This window comes from Pongo abelii, chromosome 15, assembly GCF_028885655.2.
Source record: "Pongo abelii isolate AG06213 chromosome 15, NHGRI_mPonAbe1-v2.0_pri, whole genome shotgun sequence".
Lineage (NCBI taxonomy): Eukaryota > Metazoa > Chordata > Mammalia > Primates > Hominidae > Pongo > Pongo abelii.
Window position 1 is genome coordinate 28,901,568 of NC_072000.2, and position 22,249 is coordinate 28,923,816.

The following is a 22,249-nucleotide window of genomic DNA, read 5'->3' on the forward strand; positions in this document are numbered from 1 at the left end:
TTTGGTTGCTGTAGCCTTATAATATAGTTTGAAGTCAGGTAGCATGATGCTTCCAGCTTTGTTCTTTTGCTTAGGATTGTTTTGGCTATACAAGCTATTTTTTTGGTTCTATATGAAATTTAAAGTAGTTTTTTTCTAATTCTGTAAAGAAAGTCAATGGTAGCTTGATGGGGATAGCACTGAGTCTATAAATTACTTTGGGCAGCATGGCCATTTTCATGATATTGATTCTTCCAATCCATGAGCATGGAATGTTTTTCCATTTGTTTGTGTCCTCTCTTATTTCCTTGAGCAGTGGTTTGTAGTTCTCCTTGAAGTGGTCTTTCACATCCCTTGTAAATTGTATTTCTAGGTATTTTATTCTCTTTGTAGCAATTGTGAATGGAAGTTCACTCATAATTTGGCTCTCTGTCTGTTACTGGTGTATAGAAATGTTTGTGATTTTTACAAATGGATTGTGTATCCTGAGACTTTGCTGAAGTTGCTTATCAGCTTAAGAAGACTTTGGGCTGTGACGATGGGGTTTTCTAAATATAAAATCATGTCATCTGCAAATAGAGACAATTTGACTTCCTCTCCCTATTTGAATACCCTTTATTTCTTTCTCTTGCCTGATTTCCATGGCCAGAACTTCCAATACTATGTTGAATAGGAGTGGTGAGAGAGGGCATCCTTGTCTTGTGCTGGTTTTCAAAGGGAATGCTTCCAGTTTTTGCACATTTGGTATGATATTGGCCATGAGTTTGTCATAAATAGCTCTTATTACTTGGAGATATGTTTCATCAATACCTAGTTTATTGGGAGTTTTTCACATGAAGCGCTGTTGAATTTTATTGCAAGACTTTTCTGCATCTATTGAGATAATCATGTCGTTTTTGTCATTGGTTCTGTTTAATTGATGGATTACATTTATTGATTTCCGTATGTTGAACCAGGGTTGCATCTCAGGGATGAAGCCGACTTGATCGTGGTGGATAAGGTTTTTGATGTTTTGGTGGATTCGGTTTGCCAGTGTTTTATTGAGGATTTTCACATCGATGTTCATCAGGGATATTGGCCTGACATTTTCTGTTTTTATTGTGTTTCTGTCAGGTTTTGGTATCCAGATGATGCTGGCCTCATAAAATGGGTTAGGGAGGGTTCCCTCTTTTTCTATTGTTTGGCATAGTTTCAGAAGGAATTGATACCATCTTCTCTTTGTACCTCTGGTAGATTTCGGCTGTGAGTCCATCTAATCCTGGGCTTCATTTTTGGTTGGTAGACTATTAATTACCACCTGCATTTCAGAACTTGTTATTGGCCTATTCAGAGATTTGACTTCTTCCTGGTTTAGACTTGGGAGGGTGTATGTGTCCAGATATTTATTTATTTTTTTCTAGATTTTCTAGTTTATTTGCACAGAGGTGTTCATAGTATTCTCTGATGGTAATTTGTATTTCTGTGGGATCAGTGGTGATATCCTCTTTGTCATTTTTTATTGTGTCTATTTGATTCTTCTTTCTTTTCTTCTTTATTAGTCTGGCTATGGTCTATTTTGTTGATCTTTTCAAAAAATCAGATCCTGGATTCATCAATTTTTGAAGCATTTTTCATGTATATATCTTCTTCAGTTCTGCTCTGATCTTAGTTATTTCTTGTCTTCTGCTAGTTTTTGAATTTGCTTGCTCTTGCTTCTTTGTTTCTTTTAATTGTTATGTTAGGGTGTTGATTTTAGATCTTTCCTGCTTTCTCTTGTGGGCATTTAGTGCTATAAATTTCCCTCTGAAAACTACTTTACCTGTGTCTGAGATTCTGGTATGTTGTGTCTTTGTTCTTATTGGTTTCTAAGAACTTATTTATTTCTGTCTTAATTTTGTTATTTACCCAGTAGTCACTCGGGAGCAGGTTGTTCAGTTTTCATGCAGTTTTGTGGTTTTGAGTGAGTTTCTTAATCCTGAGCTTGAATTCGATTGCACTGTGATCTGAGAGACTGTTATGATTTCCATTCTTTTGCATTTGGCCTCCAGACATTTTTAAGATTTTCTTTTAATTTCTTCATTGATCCATTGGTTGTTCAAGAGTCTGTTGTCTAATTTCCATGTATTTGTGAATTTTTTGAAGTTCCTTCTGTTATTGAGTTCTAGTTTTATACCATTATAGTAAGAAAAAGTATTTGATATTGTTTCAGTCTTCTTGAATTTGTTAAGACTTGTTTTGTGACCTAACATATAATCTATCTGTAGAATATTCCATGTACAGTTGAGAAGTACTCTGTGGCTGTTGAATGGAATATTCTGTATAGACTGTTAGGTTCACTTGGTCTAAAAGAGTGCTTAAGTTCAAAGTTTCTTCATTGATTTTCTCTCTAGATGGCCTGTTTGTTGCTAAAAGTGGGGTGTCAAAGTCCCCTGCTACTATATTGCACTCTCTGTCTTCAGATCTATTAATATTTGCTTTATATATTAAGGTGCACTGGTGTTGGATGCTTATATGTTTTAAATTGTTATGTCTTCTTGCTGAATTGACACCTTTGTTATTATATGATCTTGTCTCTTTTTGCTGATTTTGACTTGAAATCTATTTTGTCTGATGTAAGTATAGCCATTCCTGCCCTATTTTGGTTCAATTTGCATAAAATATCTTTTTACATTCCTTCACTTTCAGTCTATTTGTGTCCTTGAAGGTGAAGTGAGTTTCTTAGAGGCAGGCAGCATATGGTTGGGTCTTTTTTTTTTTCTTCTTCTTCTTTTTTTTTTTTTTATCCATTCAGCCACTCCACGTTGTTTGATTAAAGAATTTAATCCATTTACATTCAAAATAATTATTGATAGATAAAAGACTTATTGTTTCTACTTTGTTAATTGTTTTCTATTTATTTTGTGGATTTTTTTGTTTCTTTCTTCTTTTGTGGCTAAGTGATTTTCTCTAGTGTGTTTTCATTGCTTGATTTTTAGTTTTTGTGTATGTACCATAGGTTTTTTCTTTGTGGTTAGCATGAGGCTTAAAAGTCATCTTAATAAACAGATTGTTTTAAGCTTATAACAAACTTAACTTTGATCACAAAAAAACTTTATATTTTTACTCCATATCCTCACTAGCATTTTAATTTATGATGTTACAGTTACATCTTTTTATATTGCATATCTATTAACAAATTATTATAGTTATTATTATTTTTCATAGTTTTGTCTTTCACTATTTATACTAAAGATATAAATGATTCATATACCATCATTACAGTATTAGAATTTTCCAAATTTGACTGTATACTTACTTTTACTAGTGAATTTTATACTTTCACCTATTTATCTTACTCATTAACTCATTAGCTCCCTTTAGCATTTCCTTTTTTTTTTTTTTTTTTTGAGATGGAGTCTTGCTCTGTCACCCAGGCTGGAGTACAGTAACCCAGTGGCTCACTGCAACTGTCTCCTGGGTTCAAGCGATTCTCCTGCCTCAGCCTCTGAGTAGCTGGGATTACAGGTGCCCACCACCACACCCAGCTAATTTTTGTCTTTTTAGTAGAGACAGGGTTTCACCATGTTGACCAGGCTGGTCTCGAATTCCTGACCTCAGGTGATCTGCCTGCCTTGGCCTCCTAAAGTGCTGGGATTACAGGTGAGAGCCACCATGCCTGGATAGCATTTTTAATAAGACAGGTTTAGTGATGATAAACTTCCTTAGCTTTTGTTTATCTGGGAAAGTCCTTACCTGTCCTTTATTTTTGATGCACAGTTTTGCCAGTTATAGTATTCTTGTTGACAGGGTGACAGGGTTGGTTTTTTTTTTTTTTCTTTTTCAGCACTTTGAATTTATCATCCCACCATCTCCTGGCCTGTAAGGTTTCTAATGAGAAGTCTACAACTAGCTGTATTAAAACCCTTTTACGTGTGTTTTGCTTCTTTTCTCTTGCTGCTTTCAGAATCTTCTCTTCATCTTTGATTTTTGACAGTTAGATTGTAATATGTCTTGTGGTAGTCTTACTTGGATCAAAACTGATTAGAGGCCTTCTTATACCTGGATACTTATATATTTCTTAAGGTTTGGATACTTTTCTGTTATTTTTTTTAAAATTATATTTCTACTCCTTTGTCTTTATTTTCTCCTTTATTTTCTCACTATGACTTGAAAATTTCCTCCTTTATTTCCTCTTATGACTTGAAAATTTTCTGTTTTGATGCTGTACCATAAATCCTGTATGCTTTCTTCATTTCTTTTCATTCTTTGTTCTCTTCTCTCCTCTGACCATATATTTTCAGATAACCTGTTTTGGGGTTCATGTATTTTTTCTTCTGCTTGATCAGTTCTGCTGTTGATGCTTTCTATTGCATTTTCCATGTTAGTCATTGTATTTTTCAGTTGCATAATTTGTTTGATGTTTCAAAATTCCAATATCTTGGTTAATTTTTTTGTTCTGGCCACTTACTTTTTCCTCATTTGGTTAAATTGTTTCTTTGGATTTTCTTGAAACTTGCTGAGCTTCTTTAAAAAAGTTATTTTGAATTTTTTGTCTAGGAAGTACATATATCCATTTTTACGGGGTAAGTCATTGGCATTTTGTTTTGTTCCTTCAGTGATGTTATATTTCCCTGATTGTTCTAGATCCTTGTGACCATGCATCAGTGTGTGTGCATTTAAAGAAGTAGGTACTTATTTCAGTCCTTGCAGACTGGCTGTATCTGGAAAAGACTTTAAATAGTTTGTCTAGTGGGACATGGTGGTGGGCACCTGTAATCCCAGCTACTTGGGATGCTGAGGCAGGAGAATCACTTGAACGCAGAGGTTGAGGTTACAGTGAGACGAGATCATGCCACTGCACTCCAGCCCGGGGTGACAGGATGTGACTCTGTCAAAACAAACAAAAACAAAAAGAAAACAGTTTGTTGAGAGATTCTGGGCAAATCAAAATTCTCCTGTATCAGGGGAACCCACCCCCAATATTTCAATGTAAGTTCTTTCTATTTTCCCTAAGTGTCAGCTGGTCTGAGAAATAAAGAGAAAGAGTACAAAGAGAGGAATTTTACAGCTGGGCTGCCAGGGGTGACATCACATATCGGTAGGTCTGTGATGCCCACTTGAGCCGCAAAACCAGCAGGTTTTTATTAAGGACTTCAAAGGAGGAGGGGGTGTACGAACAGGGAGTAGGTCACAAAGATCACAAGGCAAAGGACAAGGCAAAGATCACAAGGCAAAGGGTAAGATCAAAAACTCATGATAAAGGTCTATGTTCAGCTGTGCATGTATTGTCTTGATAAACATCTTAAACAACAGAAAACAGGGTTTGAGAGCAGAGAACTGGTCTGACCTCAAATTTACCAGGGCTGGGGTTTCCCAATCCTAGTAAGCCTGAGGGTACTGCAGGAGACCAGGGCGTATCTCAGTCCTTATCCCAACCGCATAAAACAGACACTCCCAGAGCGGCCATTTATAGACCTCCCCACAGGAATGCAATTCTTTTCCTAGGGTCTTAATATTCCTTGCTAGGAAAAGAATTTAGCAATATCTCTCCAACTTGCATGTCTGTTTATAGGCTTTCTGCAAGAAGAAAAATATGGCTCTTTTTGCCCGACCCCACCAGCAGTCAGACCTTATGGTTGTCTTCCCTTGTTCCCTAAAATTGCTGTTATTCTGTTCTTTTTCAAGGTGCACTGATTTCATGTTGTTCAAACACACAGGTTTTACAATCAGTTTGTACAATAGTGGTCCTGAGGTGACATACATCCTCAGCTTATGAAGATAACAGGATTAAGAGATTAAAGTAAGACAGGCGTAAGAAATTATAAGAGTATTATTTGGGAACTGATAAATATCCATATTAAAATGAAATCTTCAGAATTTATGTTCAGAGTTTGCAGTAAAGACAGGCGTAAGAAATTATAACAGTATTAATTTTGGGAACTGATATATGTCCATATTAAGATGAAATCTTCACAATTTATATTCCTCTGCCATGGCTCCATCCGGTCCCTCCGTTTGGGGTCCCTGACTTCCTGCAACACTCTTGCGGCCACTGGAGATGATGAGGTGTTGGAGAAGAGAATCCTGCAACCTCTGAAGCTGTGGTGATGCTGGAGCATCCCTGGGCTTGCTGCAGCTGGCAGAACCCTGAGGTGGGCCAGAGGTTGATTGTGCACTTCAAGCATGAAGCCTGGGACTGTGTGGTTCCACTTGGCATTGAGATTGGTCTGAAGGCTTTGTCTGCTGGTATCAGCCTGGAGTTTGGGGCCAAGAGGGGCTGCCTGGTGCTGGGTTTTACTGTGGTGGGCCTGGCGTTGAGGTCTGATACAATGTCCTGTGCTCATTTTTCTCTCTTTTTTTCCCATTGGATGGTCTGTCTTTGAGGTGGACAGAAGGGGAATACAGGTAACGTAAAACTCCTTCCTTCCCTCTTCAATGCATCTCTTATTATTGTGTTATGCCAGGTGCTGTGATCTCTCATCCGATTTTCTGAGCTCTTATGAAAATATTTTTCTGCATGGATAGTTGTTCTAATTGATGTTTCTGTGGATGGACAATTGCTGGAGAGTCCTATTTCACCATCTTGCTCTACCCGTTTCTAATCTCCATTTAAAAGATAAAATTAAAGAATAGACTGATTAAATAGCTTGCCTAGGTCATATATTTCATATCTGCTGGGTGGCTACAATACCTGTGCTCTGAGTTTTAGATGCTTTTCTGAACTTTAATGTTTGTTGTTCTAACACTTTTAGACCACTTGAATATAGATTAAGCTCCATGTATTTAGAAAGGTTAAGGTTGACCTTTGTGCCAGTCATTCATTTGTTCACATGGTTTTGGTTTAAACTTGACGCTAATGTCATTTAAGGTGAAAGGTTGAATTGGAATGGCTGTTTTTCATTAAGGAATTAAAAGTAAGAAAACTATTGCATTTCAAATATGGCCATGTTTTAACTCTTCTATGGTAACATATATGAAGCCAGACTTTCTTTCTTTTGCAGAGGAAAGTACTTCTATAGAATCTGCTTATCGTTATGCTGTGATAAACTCAGCTACTGTGACAAATCCCAAATCACCATACACGTTTGGTAAATGTCAACTGACTTTACTGGCTTTCTAGGTTTAGGAAAACATAAATTCATATGTAAGAAGAGAATTTTTTTTTAATAATTAAGTATATCTTTAAACTGCAAGGGTTCTGAGCTATAACATCACTAGAATTGAGTAACTGCCAGGAAAGCTTCTCTGTTTTATCAAAATTCTTCATTTGTCTGAAATTTAGAAGCATTTGCTATTATCAAGTTCAGGCTAGGATCAGAGTTTATGATAGGAACATTTCTAAAATTGCAATTCTATATAAGTCAATCTGATTTATTAATAGTCCATTATTCAGTAAGACAACCCCAATATTAATGCTATACAGGAATTTATGGAACCAATTACTCTTCAGAGATTGTCACTTGTTTACTGTGTACCATGCAGTAATGTTTGGTTAGGAATAATTCATAAGTCAACATAAATATAGTATGCAGGTAAATCAGAGAGGAAAAGTTTTGTAATGAAGAGAGAAAACTTCCACCATAAAGGGTTACAATATAAAATTGAAAAGACATGAGAGCCCAAGGCAGGAAGATCAGTTGAGACCAGGGTTTGAGACTAGCCTGGGCAATATAGCAAGATTGCATTTCTTTATTTTTACTTTTATTTTAGGTTCAGAGGGTACATGTACAGGTTTTTTATGCAGGGAAACTTGTGTCATGGGGTTTGTTGTACAGATTATTTAATCACTCAGGTACTAATCCTAGTACCCAACAGTTATTTTTTATGATCCTCTCCCTCCTCTCACCTTCCACCCTCAAGTAGGCCCCAGTGTCTGTTGTTCCCCTCTTTGTAAGACTCTATTTCTTAAAAAAAAATATATATATATAGATATATAGTCGGGCATGGTGGTGCACACCTGTAGTCCTAGCTGCTTGAGATACTAAGGTGGGAGGATTGCTTGATCCCAGGAGTTCAAGGTTATAGTGAGCTATGATTGTGCTGTTGTACTCCAGCCTGGGTGACAGAGTAAGACCCTGTATGAAAAAAAGATTGAAAAGAAGGTCAATCAGAATACTAGGGAATAGAATAGGATAATTACCTATAAAATCATTAGCATATGAATATTTTCTGTTTCTGATGAAATAGAAACTCTTTGGAAAGGTTTGAGAAACATTGAGGCCATAGAAATAAAATAACAGTAAAAGAGTGAGAAGTAAATTAGTGTATTTCAGCCCTGGATGAACATTAGCATCACTTGAGGAGCTATTAAAAAATACTAATCAATCTGAGACAAGACTTGAGCACATTATTTGAAAGTCCCAGGTGAGTCTAATGTTCATCTAGAGTTAAGAAACTCTAAATTAAATGATGCTTTGAAGGCTATTTATAGGTCTCTTACTTTGGAAAGATCAAAGATGTGAGCCATAAACAGCTTTATATCAAGTTTTATCTTCATAACATTTCAAAATCTGTGTTTTCTGTGAAAGTTCTTAAAAATAAATCTGACTTATTAGAACAATAAAAGCCCCTGATGGCTTATATTTCACAAACTTTTATATTTTATACTTTTATTAGGGTGATATATTCTTTAAAATTTGTGGTAACCCTTTCTTATTCATAGTAGCTATGGAAGAAATTAAAGAAAAACACAACCCTCATTTTAGAAAGAACTTTAAAAAGACTATAGCTCTGTTTCTTCATGTTGATTTAAACAACAGCTGCCCTGCTTTTTTTCTTCTTTCTAAAGAAATCATCAAAAATCCTGTTTGGTATTTATATGATATGAAACATCTATTTTGTGTAAACATAGAATAACTTTCTACATGACATTATACATTTGTCAAAACCCATAGAATACACAACTTAAGAGTAAACCCTAACATGAATTATAAACTTTGAGTGATAATAATGTGATAATATTAGTTCATCAGTTGAAACAAATGTGCCACTATGGTGGGGGATGTTGATAGTAGGGGTATGTGGGGGTAAGGAGTATATGGAAACTCTCTGTACTTTATACTCAATTTTGCTGTGAACCTAAAACTGCTCTAAAATTGAGTTTATTAGTTAAATTTTTTTCTTTACTTTTCTTAGGAATTTAAATAGTAGTAACCAGGACTATTGGCTTTTTAAACTAATTTGCAGCCAGTTATAATGGCCAAAGATACTTTATTAGTTTTCTACGATTGCTGTAACAAATTGCCAATAAAGTTGGTGACTTAAAATAATATAAATTTGTTCTTTCACAGTTCTGGAGGCCAGAAGTCCAAAATCGGTATCAGTAGGCTAAAATCAAGGTGTTGGCAGGGTCATGTTTCCCCTGGAGGCTCTAGGGAAAATCTATTTCTTGCCTTTTCCAGTTTCTGGTGGCCGCCAGCATTCCTTGAGTCACGGCAGCATCATTTCATTCTCTGCCTCCATAGTCACTTTGCGTGTGTGTGTGTGTGTGTGTGTGTGTGTGTGTAAAATCTCCCTCTGTTTCCTTCCCATAAAGATTCATGTGGTTGCATTTAAGGCCCACCTGGATAATCCAGGTTAATCCAGGTTAATCTCCCCATCTCAAGATCCTTAACTCAATCACCTCTGCAAAGACCACTCTGCCGCCAATTTTTGCCATATAAGATAACATTCACAGGGTCCAGGGATTAGGAAATGAACATATTTGGCGGTGGGGAGGGACACATTTTTCAGCCTGTTGCAAATACCAGGTAAAAAACTTGACCTTAGGAAAGTTTACTTTAAAATGTGTCCTGTGGCCATAGATAATAGAAGGATGGCTACCAGAGTCTGGGACGGGTAGTAGGGATTGGGGGGATGGTGGAGGTGGTTAATGGGTACCACAAAAATAGAAATAACAAATAAGAACTACTATTTGATAGCACAGTAGGGTGACTATAGTCACTAATAATATATTTTAAAATACAGAATATAATTGGATTGTTTGTAACTCAAAGGATAAATGCTTGTAGGGATGGATACCCCATCTAAAACAATAAAAAGTAAATAAAATGTGTCCCAGGTTAGAATGCCACCTAGTATCATCCTTCCATCATTCCTGATGCATCGATGGGAAGCATTGGTAATGTTCTCTTTTTATACATTGCCTGAGCTTGTCTGTCTTTTTACATGGAAACCAGAGTGTGTCCTCTCCCCATCTCCAGTGACGGCTTCTGAGGAAAGTATTATATTTCATAAATGCTTACCTTCTACTGTGTTTCCTAGGCACATGGTGATTATATTTATAATAATCATAATTACAATAATAAATATTTATTGCATTAATTAAATAACAAGATCCCCATCCTTATCCTGCCTTATTTAATGGAAAAGGCAAATCTTGATGAGGTATTCCTGTATGTATGATAACCAATGTAATAGAGAAGGCCTCAGGTTTGTAGGAAACAAAAGAAATGTTTCCGTTTAGAGTAGCTGCAAGATAAAATTTAACACAATTTCCAAGAACCCTGCCAGTATGAGAGTTGCTGCTTGCCAGTTTTGTCAGTCTGTTGCCTCTATAATATAACTAGTAAAATTAATTAAAATAAAAGGGACTTTCAACAGAAATCATTCGGGAATCAGAAACAAGTGTTAGCCATTGAGCTTTTTAGGTTGTTAAAGCATGACCTGAAAATGCATAAACCTGAGTGAATTTGGCAACTTGAAAAAGGCTTAGGAAACTTTTTGAAGCATCAGTAGCAGTCTGACCCTTGGTTTCAGAAGATACTATTTCCAGTACTTCAGAGGCGTGTGGGTGAACTGAGTCATTCTCATTCCCTCCCAGTGCAATCTCTCCTTTCCATCCTCCGCCAGCACCCATGAGCAATTGGCTCCCTTCTGTCCAGCAGAAGGCAATAACTTACTAAGAGTGCTTCTGAAGAAAAACTTAAAAAGCCAATCACACATATAAACGTATAGCAAATCAGGATTCATTAATTTACCATTTATCAACTCTGCTTCCTTCCACTACTTTGATCCAAGCTGGAATATTGGCAAGAACACTTGGATATATCAACATCAATAATGCCAGGCCATTTTTCAGGTTATACCCTACTGTAGGGTAAGAAGATGAATAATGAAGCATAGAACAAATGGCACTGGGTGCTCTGTTCTGTTGGCACTGCTGATTTTCTTTTATGCATTCTCAAGAGTGGGATTTAATTCTGAACAAGAGAACCTGAAGGTCTTTGCATCTGTGAATCATGAAGTCTCAGCAACCCACAAAGCCCCAGGCTCCTTTAAAAAATATTTGTTTGACACCCCAGGAGATTCTCTATACCAATAAGGGCATGGTCAGAGATGACACTTTGCTGTCACTTTTGTGCTGCCTTCTCTGCATCTAGAAGTTATGCTCCTTGGGTAGCACTTGTGTCAATTAATTAGATATTAATAGCGGAACATATGTGCTGCTCTCCCCTGCTGTCTCTTGGCTTTAAACAGGCTGCTGAGGGTCGGTGAGAGATTACTGATATGTATGAAGACTTTGGAAGGATGTGAGAGGGGAAACATATTATGCTTCCAATAACTTCTAGATGCTTGTTCCCAGCTCCTGCTGCTCTGCTTTGCCAGAAGATGACTCCCTCCTGACCCTGCCTGTCATCATTTTTGTCCTTGAAACTCTCCCAGAAACAATTCATTGAATCAGAGACACTGTGGCTTTCCAGAGGCCTGCCTCTTGTAACATTCTTGAAGATAAATATTTAGGAGAAACAAGAAAGGCCATGAAGACATTGTTTTCAGGGATATTGAGTTGGGAAAGCTAAAATGTGCCTCAGTACCTGACAGACAATGGGACATCCTCCATTCCTGTGTTTCCTAATGCTTGCATGCCAAGTACAATCCCTTGAATGCAGCTTCCTAATTAGGGTTTTGAAGTGGAGGGTCTTCTAGGGAAGGACCTAAAGTTCCACTTTTCATTTGTTGTTTTGGCAACCCCTATTGTGATGGTTAGTATTAGGTGTCAACTTGATTGGTTTGGAGGATGCCTAGATAGCTGCTCAAGTATTGTTTCTGGTTGTGTCTGTGAAGGTGTTGCCAGAGGAGATTCACATTTGAGTCAGTGGACTGGGAAAGGAAGACCCACCCTCAATGTGGGTGGGCACCATCCATTCAGCTGCCAGAGTGGCTAGAATAAAACAGGTGTAAGAAGGTGGGATACATTGGCTTGCTGAGTCTTCTGGCTTTTATCTTTCTCACATGCTGAATGCTTCCTCTTGTTCCTCCTGCCCTTGGATATCAGACTCGAGGTTCTTCTGTTTTGGACTCTTGGGCTTACACCAGTGTATTGCCAAGGGCTTTTGGCCTTAAGCCACAGACTGAAGGCTGCACTGTCAGCTTCCCTGCTTTTGAGGCTTTTGGACCTGGGCCGAGGCACTACTGGCTTCTTTCTTCCTCAGCTTATGGACAGCCTATCATGGGACTTCACCTTGTGATTTTGTGAGCTGTTTCTCCACAATAGACTCCCTTTCATACATACGTATACCCTATAAGTCCTGTCCCTCTGGAGAACCCTAACTAATACACCTATTCTGTTTATCTAAAAGTCTAGCTAGTGGTCAGATCACTCACGGTGCACTGCGTATGATTTACCCTGCCTGTTCCAATAGATGACAAATCCTCAGGATGATAGCCTATTCAAAAAACAGCTATTTTGTCAAAATTTCCATAAGACTACTTTAAGTCTGCTGCTCATGGTGACTGGGACTGCCTCCTTTCATCACAAGCATACTTTTTCTCTTGCAGTATCTTTGCCCTGAGTGAAGCCTGTCTGCCCCAGTCTAGTCTGCGTGATTCAGATATGAGGACACTGGGAGGCATGTTGGCTGGTTCCATTTCTGCACCACCTGCATGAGTTACTTGGGTGAGTCAGTTTTGAGTTCAGTCTTCTGATCTATTAGATGATTGGGTTGGATCAAATGATGTCTCAGGTTCCTTCCAACTTGATTACCTTTGGATCAAAAGAGCTTTTTGAGTTACTTGGTATATTCTCAATAGCTGTTCACTTATTTGTTATACGGAAGGTTCTAGGAAAAGATCTAGGACCATCCCTATTCTTTAAAACCCGATCTGTTCAAAAAATGGTATGAACTACATGTTCATCACCATGATAATTCCTACATTTATACAGAGATAAGTAGTTTTGTAAAGTGTGTTCACATTTATTATCTCAAATGGCCTGCTTAGGCCAGGCAAAGCTGGGGTTCAGAAAATTAAGGTGCTTATTCAAGACCTTGAGGCTAGTTGTTTTCATCTATTTTGCATTACTATAAAGGAAGACCTGGAGCTTGGAATATATAAATAAAATAAGTTTATTTATCTCAGTTTTGTAAGCTCTACAGGTATGGTGCTGACATCTGCTTGGCTTCTGGTGAGGGCCTTAGGCTGCTTCTACTCATGGTAGAAGGATAAGGGGAGCCAGTGTGTGTAGATATCATATGGCAAGATAGGAAGCAAGAGAGAGAAAGGGGAGGTGCTAAGCCTTTTTTAACAACCAGCTCTTATGGGAACTAATTGAGTAAGAACTCATCACCGAGGAAAGGGCATTAATCTATTCATGAGGGATCTTCCTTTGTGACCCAAACACCTCGCATTAGACCCTATCTCCAACATTGGGAATCAAATTTCAACATGATTTTTGGAGGGGTCAAACATCCAAACCATAACACTAGTAAATGAGCTGGGACTAGAATCCACTTTTTCTCACTTGAAGTTTAGCACTCTTTCCACCTCACTGTAATAAAATAGTACTGAAACAATACAAGCCAGAATGCAGTAATATCATCCAAATGGTATAGACTATGCTCTGCATATGTCTTCTGTAAAGAAGGTAACAAGTGAGTAGAAAAAGGTTACGTTTTAGTTTCTCTTAAAAGATATTACAAGTGTCAATACTATTGCCATGGTGAACATTCCTGTTAGTTATATTTCTTTTTAAGTAACATAGTCACCAACACAGCATTTATTTTGTTTTTATGAGCTAGACTTTATAGTGCTGGTTGTTTTCCTATTCTGGGCTGGTTTTTCCTCCACCAAGGATCTTTATTTGTATACCATTTTCTTATTTTGGTGCTTGAAATAAATGATAAGTAACCTTGATAGAGAATGTTGATACCTGTACAAATTAGCTTTTCTCCTACTGTATAGAGGTCATCCTTATAAGAAATCTAATCTATAGCACTCTTCTTTGTTCTAAGAAATTATATAGAATCAGATTGGCTAGATTATTATTTAAGTCTCATCAAAGACCAATTGGTAGGATATCTCTTAACTTGGCATGACTAAGCTTACAAGCACTAGAGGGTAGAAATTAATGAGCAATTTATAGTTGTATAATATTTTTCTTATTAGAATTGACTCCTCTTCTAATATCATTTTTTATCCTGTGCCTTTGTAAATTTTAATTGAATTAAATTTTACCAAAGAAGGACAGTAGCATTTGAGGTATACAGAAATGTTTAATACATTGGGGATGGGAAAAGAGAAAAAAAAACAATAGCCCAATTAATTTCTTCCCTGTGAACTCCCTATGAACCTTCTACAGTTAAGAGAGCAAATTGTACTCAAAACTCCATTGTTCAGGAAAGAGTCTTTGTTTAAAGAACTAATGCAAATTCCAAGACTTCAGCTTATTGAATTTACTTCAATGGCTTGTGGCCAAAAATTTAATGAGGACTGAAACAGCTGATATCTCCCAGCATTCAACTCTGTACCACTGGGACTACAGATGAGAGAGAGAGTTGTCTTAAAGTTCAAGACAGAGTTAATATATTCTGTCTATTTGCAACTTTCATCAGAATGAAGTCACCTTCATAACAATGACTTGTAGCATGAGTTTGTCCTCATTTGCCATTTTTAGCTGAAATTCTGAGTGAAAATAAAGGAAAATAAATCACTCTGTCCTTTTCTTTCTCTTTTTCCCTTACAGATTTGGGGACTGCTTTTAAATTTCACAGTAACAGGGATGAGAGCAAAGGAGAAAATATCTTTTTAGTAATTTGCAAAGCTAATTTGAGTGATTAGCTTCATGAATGCTAGAAGAGTAAACTTGGATTTCTTAGTCTCACTGAATAATTAATAAGTAATTCTGAGTGGACCAAACCAAGATGAAGAATGAAAACTGAGAAGGCAAGGAGCACACAGTTCTTAGATCTCCCTGTTTTATCTCTATAAGCAATACACTGCTTTCAACATTTTTCAATGTCTACCATTTATTGAATATTTAGAAGATAATGCACTACTATGTCATGCTTAGGGTCTCTGAAAGACAAAGACAAAGAGATGTGAATCCCAGTCCTTTCCATGTGGAACAGAGCTAGATTGATATAGAGAAATTAGGTTATTATTAGCCATTGTATGAGTGTGTGCATATGTGTTTATGTGTATGTATGTATTTATATGTGTGTACGCATGTGTTTATGCATGTGTACACGTGTATGTGTACACGTGTATGTGTACACGTGTATGTGTACACGTGTATGTGTACACGTGTATGTGTACACGTGTATGTGTACACGTGTATGTGTACACGTGTATGTGTACACGTGTATGTGTACACGTGTATGTGTACATATTTTCCTTCTGGGATCTTGACAAGTATCTTGGAAATTACAAATTGTATTATTTTCTCTGGATCAAAAGTGAGTAGGAATATTAGCAATCAGCATCAAACTCTTGGATTTCATTTTAGCACCAGAACAGGCAGGAAGCTTCCTACCTTGCTCTTGCCTTACACAATCTGGATAGGGTAAAATATTGGGCATTAGATAAAAATAGGAGATAAACCCAAGATTAGAATGTTACTTGGGATCTTCTAGCTTTTTTCCTAGAGATGTATTTTTCATGCTGAGCATACAACACTAACTCTAGTCAAATTAATACCAGCTTTTAATCTGAATTGAAACTCTAGAGATGATGGCTCTAATGTTCACATGTAGAATAGCTGAACCTCAGGCACTGATGCTTTAACAAACAACATAGTTCAGCTGAAATAGACTTTTACTGTATATTATCAAGCAGGTGAATTTAATGTGAAAGTTATTTCCATAATTAAGGCTATTGAGAGTGTCACTGTAATTATAGATACTTAAAAAAAGTTCCTTTCTAATTATCATCTGAGGGGTATGTGCTCTCAGTGGATTAATGATAGCATTACCCACTGCTGAGCTAGACTCAGGATTAAATAGACCTAACATCTGCTGCTGTGACATCTACCCAATGCACTTTATGGTAATATGTTGGGTCAGGCCTCTATTGACTTGTCTTTAAAAGCTATGTTTGCTTCAATTAGCTAGAAAGTTCTAGCATAAGTGGACTTAATGCCTGAATTAATGGGAAACCTCTTTCAATTTTCCACTTTATTTTGCAAATAGAAATGGAATTTCAATGCATGGCGCAGGGTAAATGCTAAATATTAACTTTATTGGGAATTTTATTTTAACTTCAAGCATTCCTTTTTTAACATCATAGAGTGAAATTGACTAGGATAGAGTATAGTTTTTAAACTTCAAAATTTTCTTTGTGGAAAATATAAATTAACTGAGGGAAAACAGGGATTCCTTGGGGAAAGGAGGTGGCTTTTTTGTAAATCAAGGCCATGAAACAGTGCGGCAAATTATCTCTGTACATATAGGTATTGTGAGTCATATTAATTAGAAAGCGACAGTTTTTGGGGCGGGTAGGTCTGAGTTTGACAGCATCCTCAGAATAATTATTATATGCAAATCTATTTTTATTAGGTAATAAAATCTATAAAATAGTCACTGTTTATTTTTAATTATTTCATAAATGATTGTGTTTTTTCCAAAGCAGCAAGCTCAGAATGCAAAGAGCTGAACTTGATAAAGAAGTTAGTCAATTGGCATGAGAATTTCTACCTAGAAAACATATTTTTTCCAATATGAATTTATTTTGATATAACTGGCTCTAATATCCTACTGAGATAGGTTTTACAAGAGATGTTCCAGTGTGTGGCAAGGCAATGAGATAATGGAATCCTTGTGAGGTTTTATATGCTGGAAAGTCTTTTGGGGGTTTCCAGCCCAGCATGTAGGGAGCTTGGAAGTCACCACTTCTTCCTGACAACAAGAGAAATACTCAACAAAATGAAAAATCAACAGCTCTTCTAGGATTCATCAGAGATGTGAGGTCACAGGGAAAACCAGTGTCTCCCCAAGTTGGAGGGACAGACAGTCAGATACAGAGGATTACAACTTACCAGAACAGAAACCCACAACCAGGAAATTCCTTCAGAAGCAGTGATGGGGTAGGACAATCTGAACTGCAATTGATGTATTACTAGGGGCTCGGTGTGAACAAGTCTGGACAAGATCCCAGGGCGGGGGCCGAATCATGGGGGACTCTAACTTTTGTGAGTTTCACCTCCAGTAGCTCTACTAGATCCTCACGTAAATATCCCTTTGTACTTTTGTCAGAGGTGTATGAACCAGCACAACTCCATCTTGAATAGGAGCTGGGTAAAATGAGGCTGAAACCTACTGGGCTGCATTCCCAGACGGTTAAGGCATTCTAAGTCGCAGGATGAGATAGAAGGTCAGCACAAGATACCGGTCATAAAGGCCTTGCTGATAAAACAGGTTGCAGTAAAGAAGATGGCTAAAACCCACCAAAACCAGGACAGCGATGAGAGTGACCTCTGGTCATCCTCACTGCTGTACTCCCACCAGCACCATGACAGATTACAAATGCCATAGCAACGTCAGGAAGGTACCTTATATGGTCCAAAAAGGGGAGGCATGAATAATCCACCCCTTGTTTAGCATATCATCAAGAAACAACCATAAACTTGGGCAACCAGCAGCCCTCTGGGCTGCTCTGTCTATGGAGTAGCCATTCTTTTATGCCCTTACTTTCTTTATAAACTTGCTTTGACTTTACGAACTCTCCTTGAATTCTTTCTTGTGTGAGATCCAAGAACCCTCCCTTGGGGTCTCGATCTGGACCCCTTTCCTATAACACTTCCAGCAGGTGGGAGGGAAAAAGGAGTCATTTTAAAATATGCCAGAGCACTCTGCTCTTCTTAATAAGGCCTACCCCCAGGAGAAATTATTTTACCAGAGTCTAATTTGCTGGAATTTAATTAGAGTGGAATCTACCTGAGATAAGACTCTAGCCATTTTGTCTCACCTAATGGGGAAAAGAGACAGAGAAGCACTGATGAAGTTCACAATACAGAGGCACAGGCTTACCAAAAAATGGATACCCAATCCGAATAGAAAACTTCACCTCTCTCCATACCATTAAATACCTATTTATTGGTATTCAACTTGCATTAATACATCACGTTCAGATTTGAAAGAAAAATTGGAAGGCGTATAAAAGGCAGAAACAGTTGGAAGAGACTGAACAAGCATCAAAACCAGCCTCAGATATGGCAGAGATGTTGGAATTATTAGACTGATAACTTTCAACAACTATAATTAATATGTTAAGGGCTCTAATAGAAAAACGGAAACTGGATGTGGCTGAGGAGAGAGTCTCTGAGCTTGAGGATATGACAACAAAAAACTCCAAAACTGAATAGCAGAGGAAAAATAAAACTGGAAAAGAAACCCAAACCCCAAACCAAAAATACCGGAATAGGATATTTAAGAACTGGGGAACAACTACAAAGGGTGTAACATACATACAATGAGAATAACAGAGGAGAAGAAATAAACAGAAGCAATATTTGATGTAATAATTACTGAGAATTTCTCCAAATTAATGTCAGGCACCAAACCACAGATCTGGAAATCTCAGAGAACACCAAGCAAGATAAATGCCAAAAATGACAGATGAGCATATCATATTCAAACTTCAGAAAATCAAATATATAAAAGAATCTCGAAAGAAGCCATAGGGAAAAAAATACCTTACCTACAGAGGATCAAAGATAATAATTACATCTGACTTCTCCTTATAAAACATAAAACCAAGAAGACAAAGAATGAAATATTTAAAAGATTGAGGCAAAAAAACCCCACCAAACTAGGATTCTGTATCCTATGAAAATATCCTTCAAAAGGAAAGGCATAACACTTTCTCACACAAACAAAAATTGAAGAAATTGTTTGCTAGTAGATCTTCCTTGCAAAACATGTTTTTTAAAAAAAGGTCTTCATAGAGAAGGAAAAGATACAAGTCAGAAACTTGGGTCTATGTAAAGGAAAGATGAGTATCACAGAAGGAAATAAGTGAAACATGTGTCTCAGCCACATGGGACCAAAGAATCTAACTTGCGTTTTGGAATTCTTCCTCCTCCACTTCTTAGATGACTTGGAACTGCAGCCTTTCCTCTTCAGGCTGTCCCTGAACCGTGCACCTAGTCACAGTGCTTGGGAACTTGCTCACATCCTTCTGATTGTCAGCTTTGACCTCACCTCCACAACCCCATGAACTTCAACCTGTCCTTAGCTGACATTGGTTTCACCCCTGCCACAATTTCAAAGATAACTGTAGACATCCAAACTCACAGCAGAATCATTTCATATGTGAGCTGCCTGAAATAGATGTCTTTTAAAATTATTTTTGGATGTTTGCACAATCTACTCATGACTGTGATGGCCTATGACCCATGTGGTGACCTGTCATCTCTTGTACTACACAGTGATCAGGAATCCCCACCTCTGTGGCCTCCTGCTTCTGGTCTCTCTCTCTCTCTCTTTTTTTTTTTTTTTTTTATCAGTCTTTTGGAAACCCAGCTGTACAGTTTGATGGTGTCACAAGTTCTCTCATGCAAATGTAGATATTCCTCATTTCTTCTATGACCCTTCTCAGTTTCTCCACCTTCCCTGTTCTGACACTGCCACCAATAACACATTAATGCATTTTATTGGTGCCATCTCTGTGGTCCATTCTCAGGGATCCTTTACTGTTATACTCAAATTATGTTCTCCATACTCATAACCCTATAAAAGATGGGAAGTGTAAAGCAAACCTTCTTCACCCGTCGCTCTCACCTGTCAGTTGTTTGCTTATTTTATGGAACAGGCCTTGGAGTATACCTTAGTTTGGCTGTCTCACCTTCCCCAAGAACGGGTGTGGTGTCCTCAATGGTATATACCACAGTCACCCTCATGTTGAACCCTTCATTCACAGCCTGAGGAACAGAGACATCAAGAATACCTGGTGGTGGCTCCTCAGCATAACTGCCTGGTATCAATACCTGTGCTATCCTTTATGGAGTGTAGTTAGAAAAAAACAGCAAACTCAAATATCTGGAGCCAGAAATGCTGCATGTTTGGTTACATATTTTTTTTTAGCTCTTGTGGCTTTCAATCCTCTTGTTGTTTCATATCTGGATATTGCTTCTTTTTGTAAGTCTTTAATGGGATCAAGAGAGTATTCTGGAATCCTACCTACATTATAATCATGAGTGAATCTTATTACAGCTGTAGAGCCCTCTTTATCTCTCTTTTGTGATCCAGGCATATTGGATAAATGTACAACTCTCTGTTCTAAGAAATACTATTTTCAGAGCAGTTTTAGGTTCACAGAAAAACTGAGAGGAAGATGTAGAGATTTCCCATATACTCTCACACATGCATAGACTCTCAAATTTTCAACATCCTCCACCAGAGTGGTACATTTGTTACAACTGATGAATCCACATTGACACATCATAATCACCTAAAGTCTGGAGTTCGCTCAAGGGTTCACTGTTGGTATTGTACATTCTATGGGTTTGCACAATTGTACAATGATGTGTATCCATCATTCTAGTACATACAGTATTTTCACTACTCTAAAAATCCTCTGTACCCTGCCTATCCATTCCTCCCCTTTTCCCCATGCCAACTCCTTGTAACCACTGATCTTTTACATCTCCAAAGCCATGTAGTTGTAATCATACAGTATATAATACGTATAGTCAGTTGTATGTAGTAATTTGACCAGCTGGTAGCTTAATAGTCTGTCACTGGGGGGAGTGGCATAAAGTAAGAGAGATGAGGAAGAGAGGCAGTTATTTATAAAGCAAATATCTGGGAAAAAATGGCTAGTGCTCCATACTTAGATCAGATTGGGGTGAGTATTTCATATGGTTTCTGAGCAGTGATGGTACCAATCATTGCAAGGAGAACAGTGTATAGGTTCTGTGACACTTCTGGATTAGGTGAGATCACAGCTAGTAACTGAAGATATGGGAACTGGTTCTAGTTTCAGAGAGGGGATAGATGAAGCTTAAACAGATTTCAAATGTCTTCTATTCCCAGGAGTGCATATTACTGGAATTGAGAAAAGGGAACAAATCTGGAGATTGAAAGGTCCTAATGTACATTTAGGCATTTTTTTCCCAATCATTAGAGACCTGCTAGGCTGACCTGGTAGCTAAAGGTCTTCACTACTTGATGGAATTGGAGTGATTAGCATATGCAGATAAAGTAATACTATTAGCTACCATTTGTTATACTCCTATTATGTACCAGTTATCTGTATGTTTTAAGTCTCATAACAATACTGAAAGATGTTTTATTACTTCATTGGAGGGTTTATCTTTAAACCCTCCAATGAAGTAATGAAACACCTTTTTCTTTCTGCCTTCAAGAAAAAGAAAGCTATATTTTTAAATTGCTAATGATAAGCTCTCTAGGTATATGGGACTACTGGAAGAATAAGAAAAGAATAGAATAATAGAAGAATAATATTAGAGGAAAAATATAGGAGGAAACAGGGCTTGTGAAGAAGTTAGAGGAAGGAGGGAAAAGATGTATTCTGGGAAAAACAAAGAAGGGCAAAAGCATTTTCACCTTTGGAAAAGAAAATAAGAGATTACCAGAGAAGAGTACTAGTGACCTCCGAGCTAATTCTGAGAGGTTGGTTTGAGAAATGTTTTAAGATTGGGCTGGGAAAACTGGCTAGCCATATGTAGAAATCTGAAACTGGATCCCTTCCTTACACCTTATACAAAAATTAATTCAAGATGAATTAAAGACTTACATGTTAGACCTAAAACCATAAAAACCCTAGAAGAAAACCTAGGCAATACCATTCAGGACATAGGCATGGGCAAGGGCTTCATGTCTAAAACACCAAAAGCAATGGCAACAAAAGCCAAAATTGACAAATGGGATCTAATTAAACTAAAGAGCTTCTGCACAGCAAAAGAAACCACCATCAGTGTGAACAGGCAACCTACAAAATGGGAGAAAATTTTCGCAACCTACTCATCTGACAAAGGGCTAATATCCAGAAACTACAACGAACTCAAACAAATTTACAGGAAAAAACCAAATAACCCCATCAAAAAGTGGGAGAAGGATATGAACAGACACTTCTC

General features: G+C 37.5%; 1 long non-coding RNA gene across 1 annotated transcript in view; it reads left to right on the forward strand.

Moving 5' to 3' along the window:
- The window catches only part of LOC134759970 (uncharacterized), a 101,071-nt gene extending 85,904 nt beyond the window's left edge, over nucleotides 1-15,167 (forward strand). The window contains exons 4-5 of the long non-coding RNA XR_010136872.1: nucleotides 12,718-12,835; nucleotides 14,900-15,167. This is a non-coding gene — a long non-coding RNA (uncharacterized LOC134759970). The remainder of the gene's footprint in view (nucleotides 1-12,717; nucleotides 12,836-14,899) is intronic.
- Nucleotides 15,168-22,249: the final 7,082 nt, after the last annotated feature.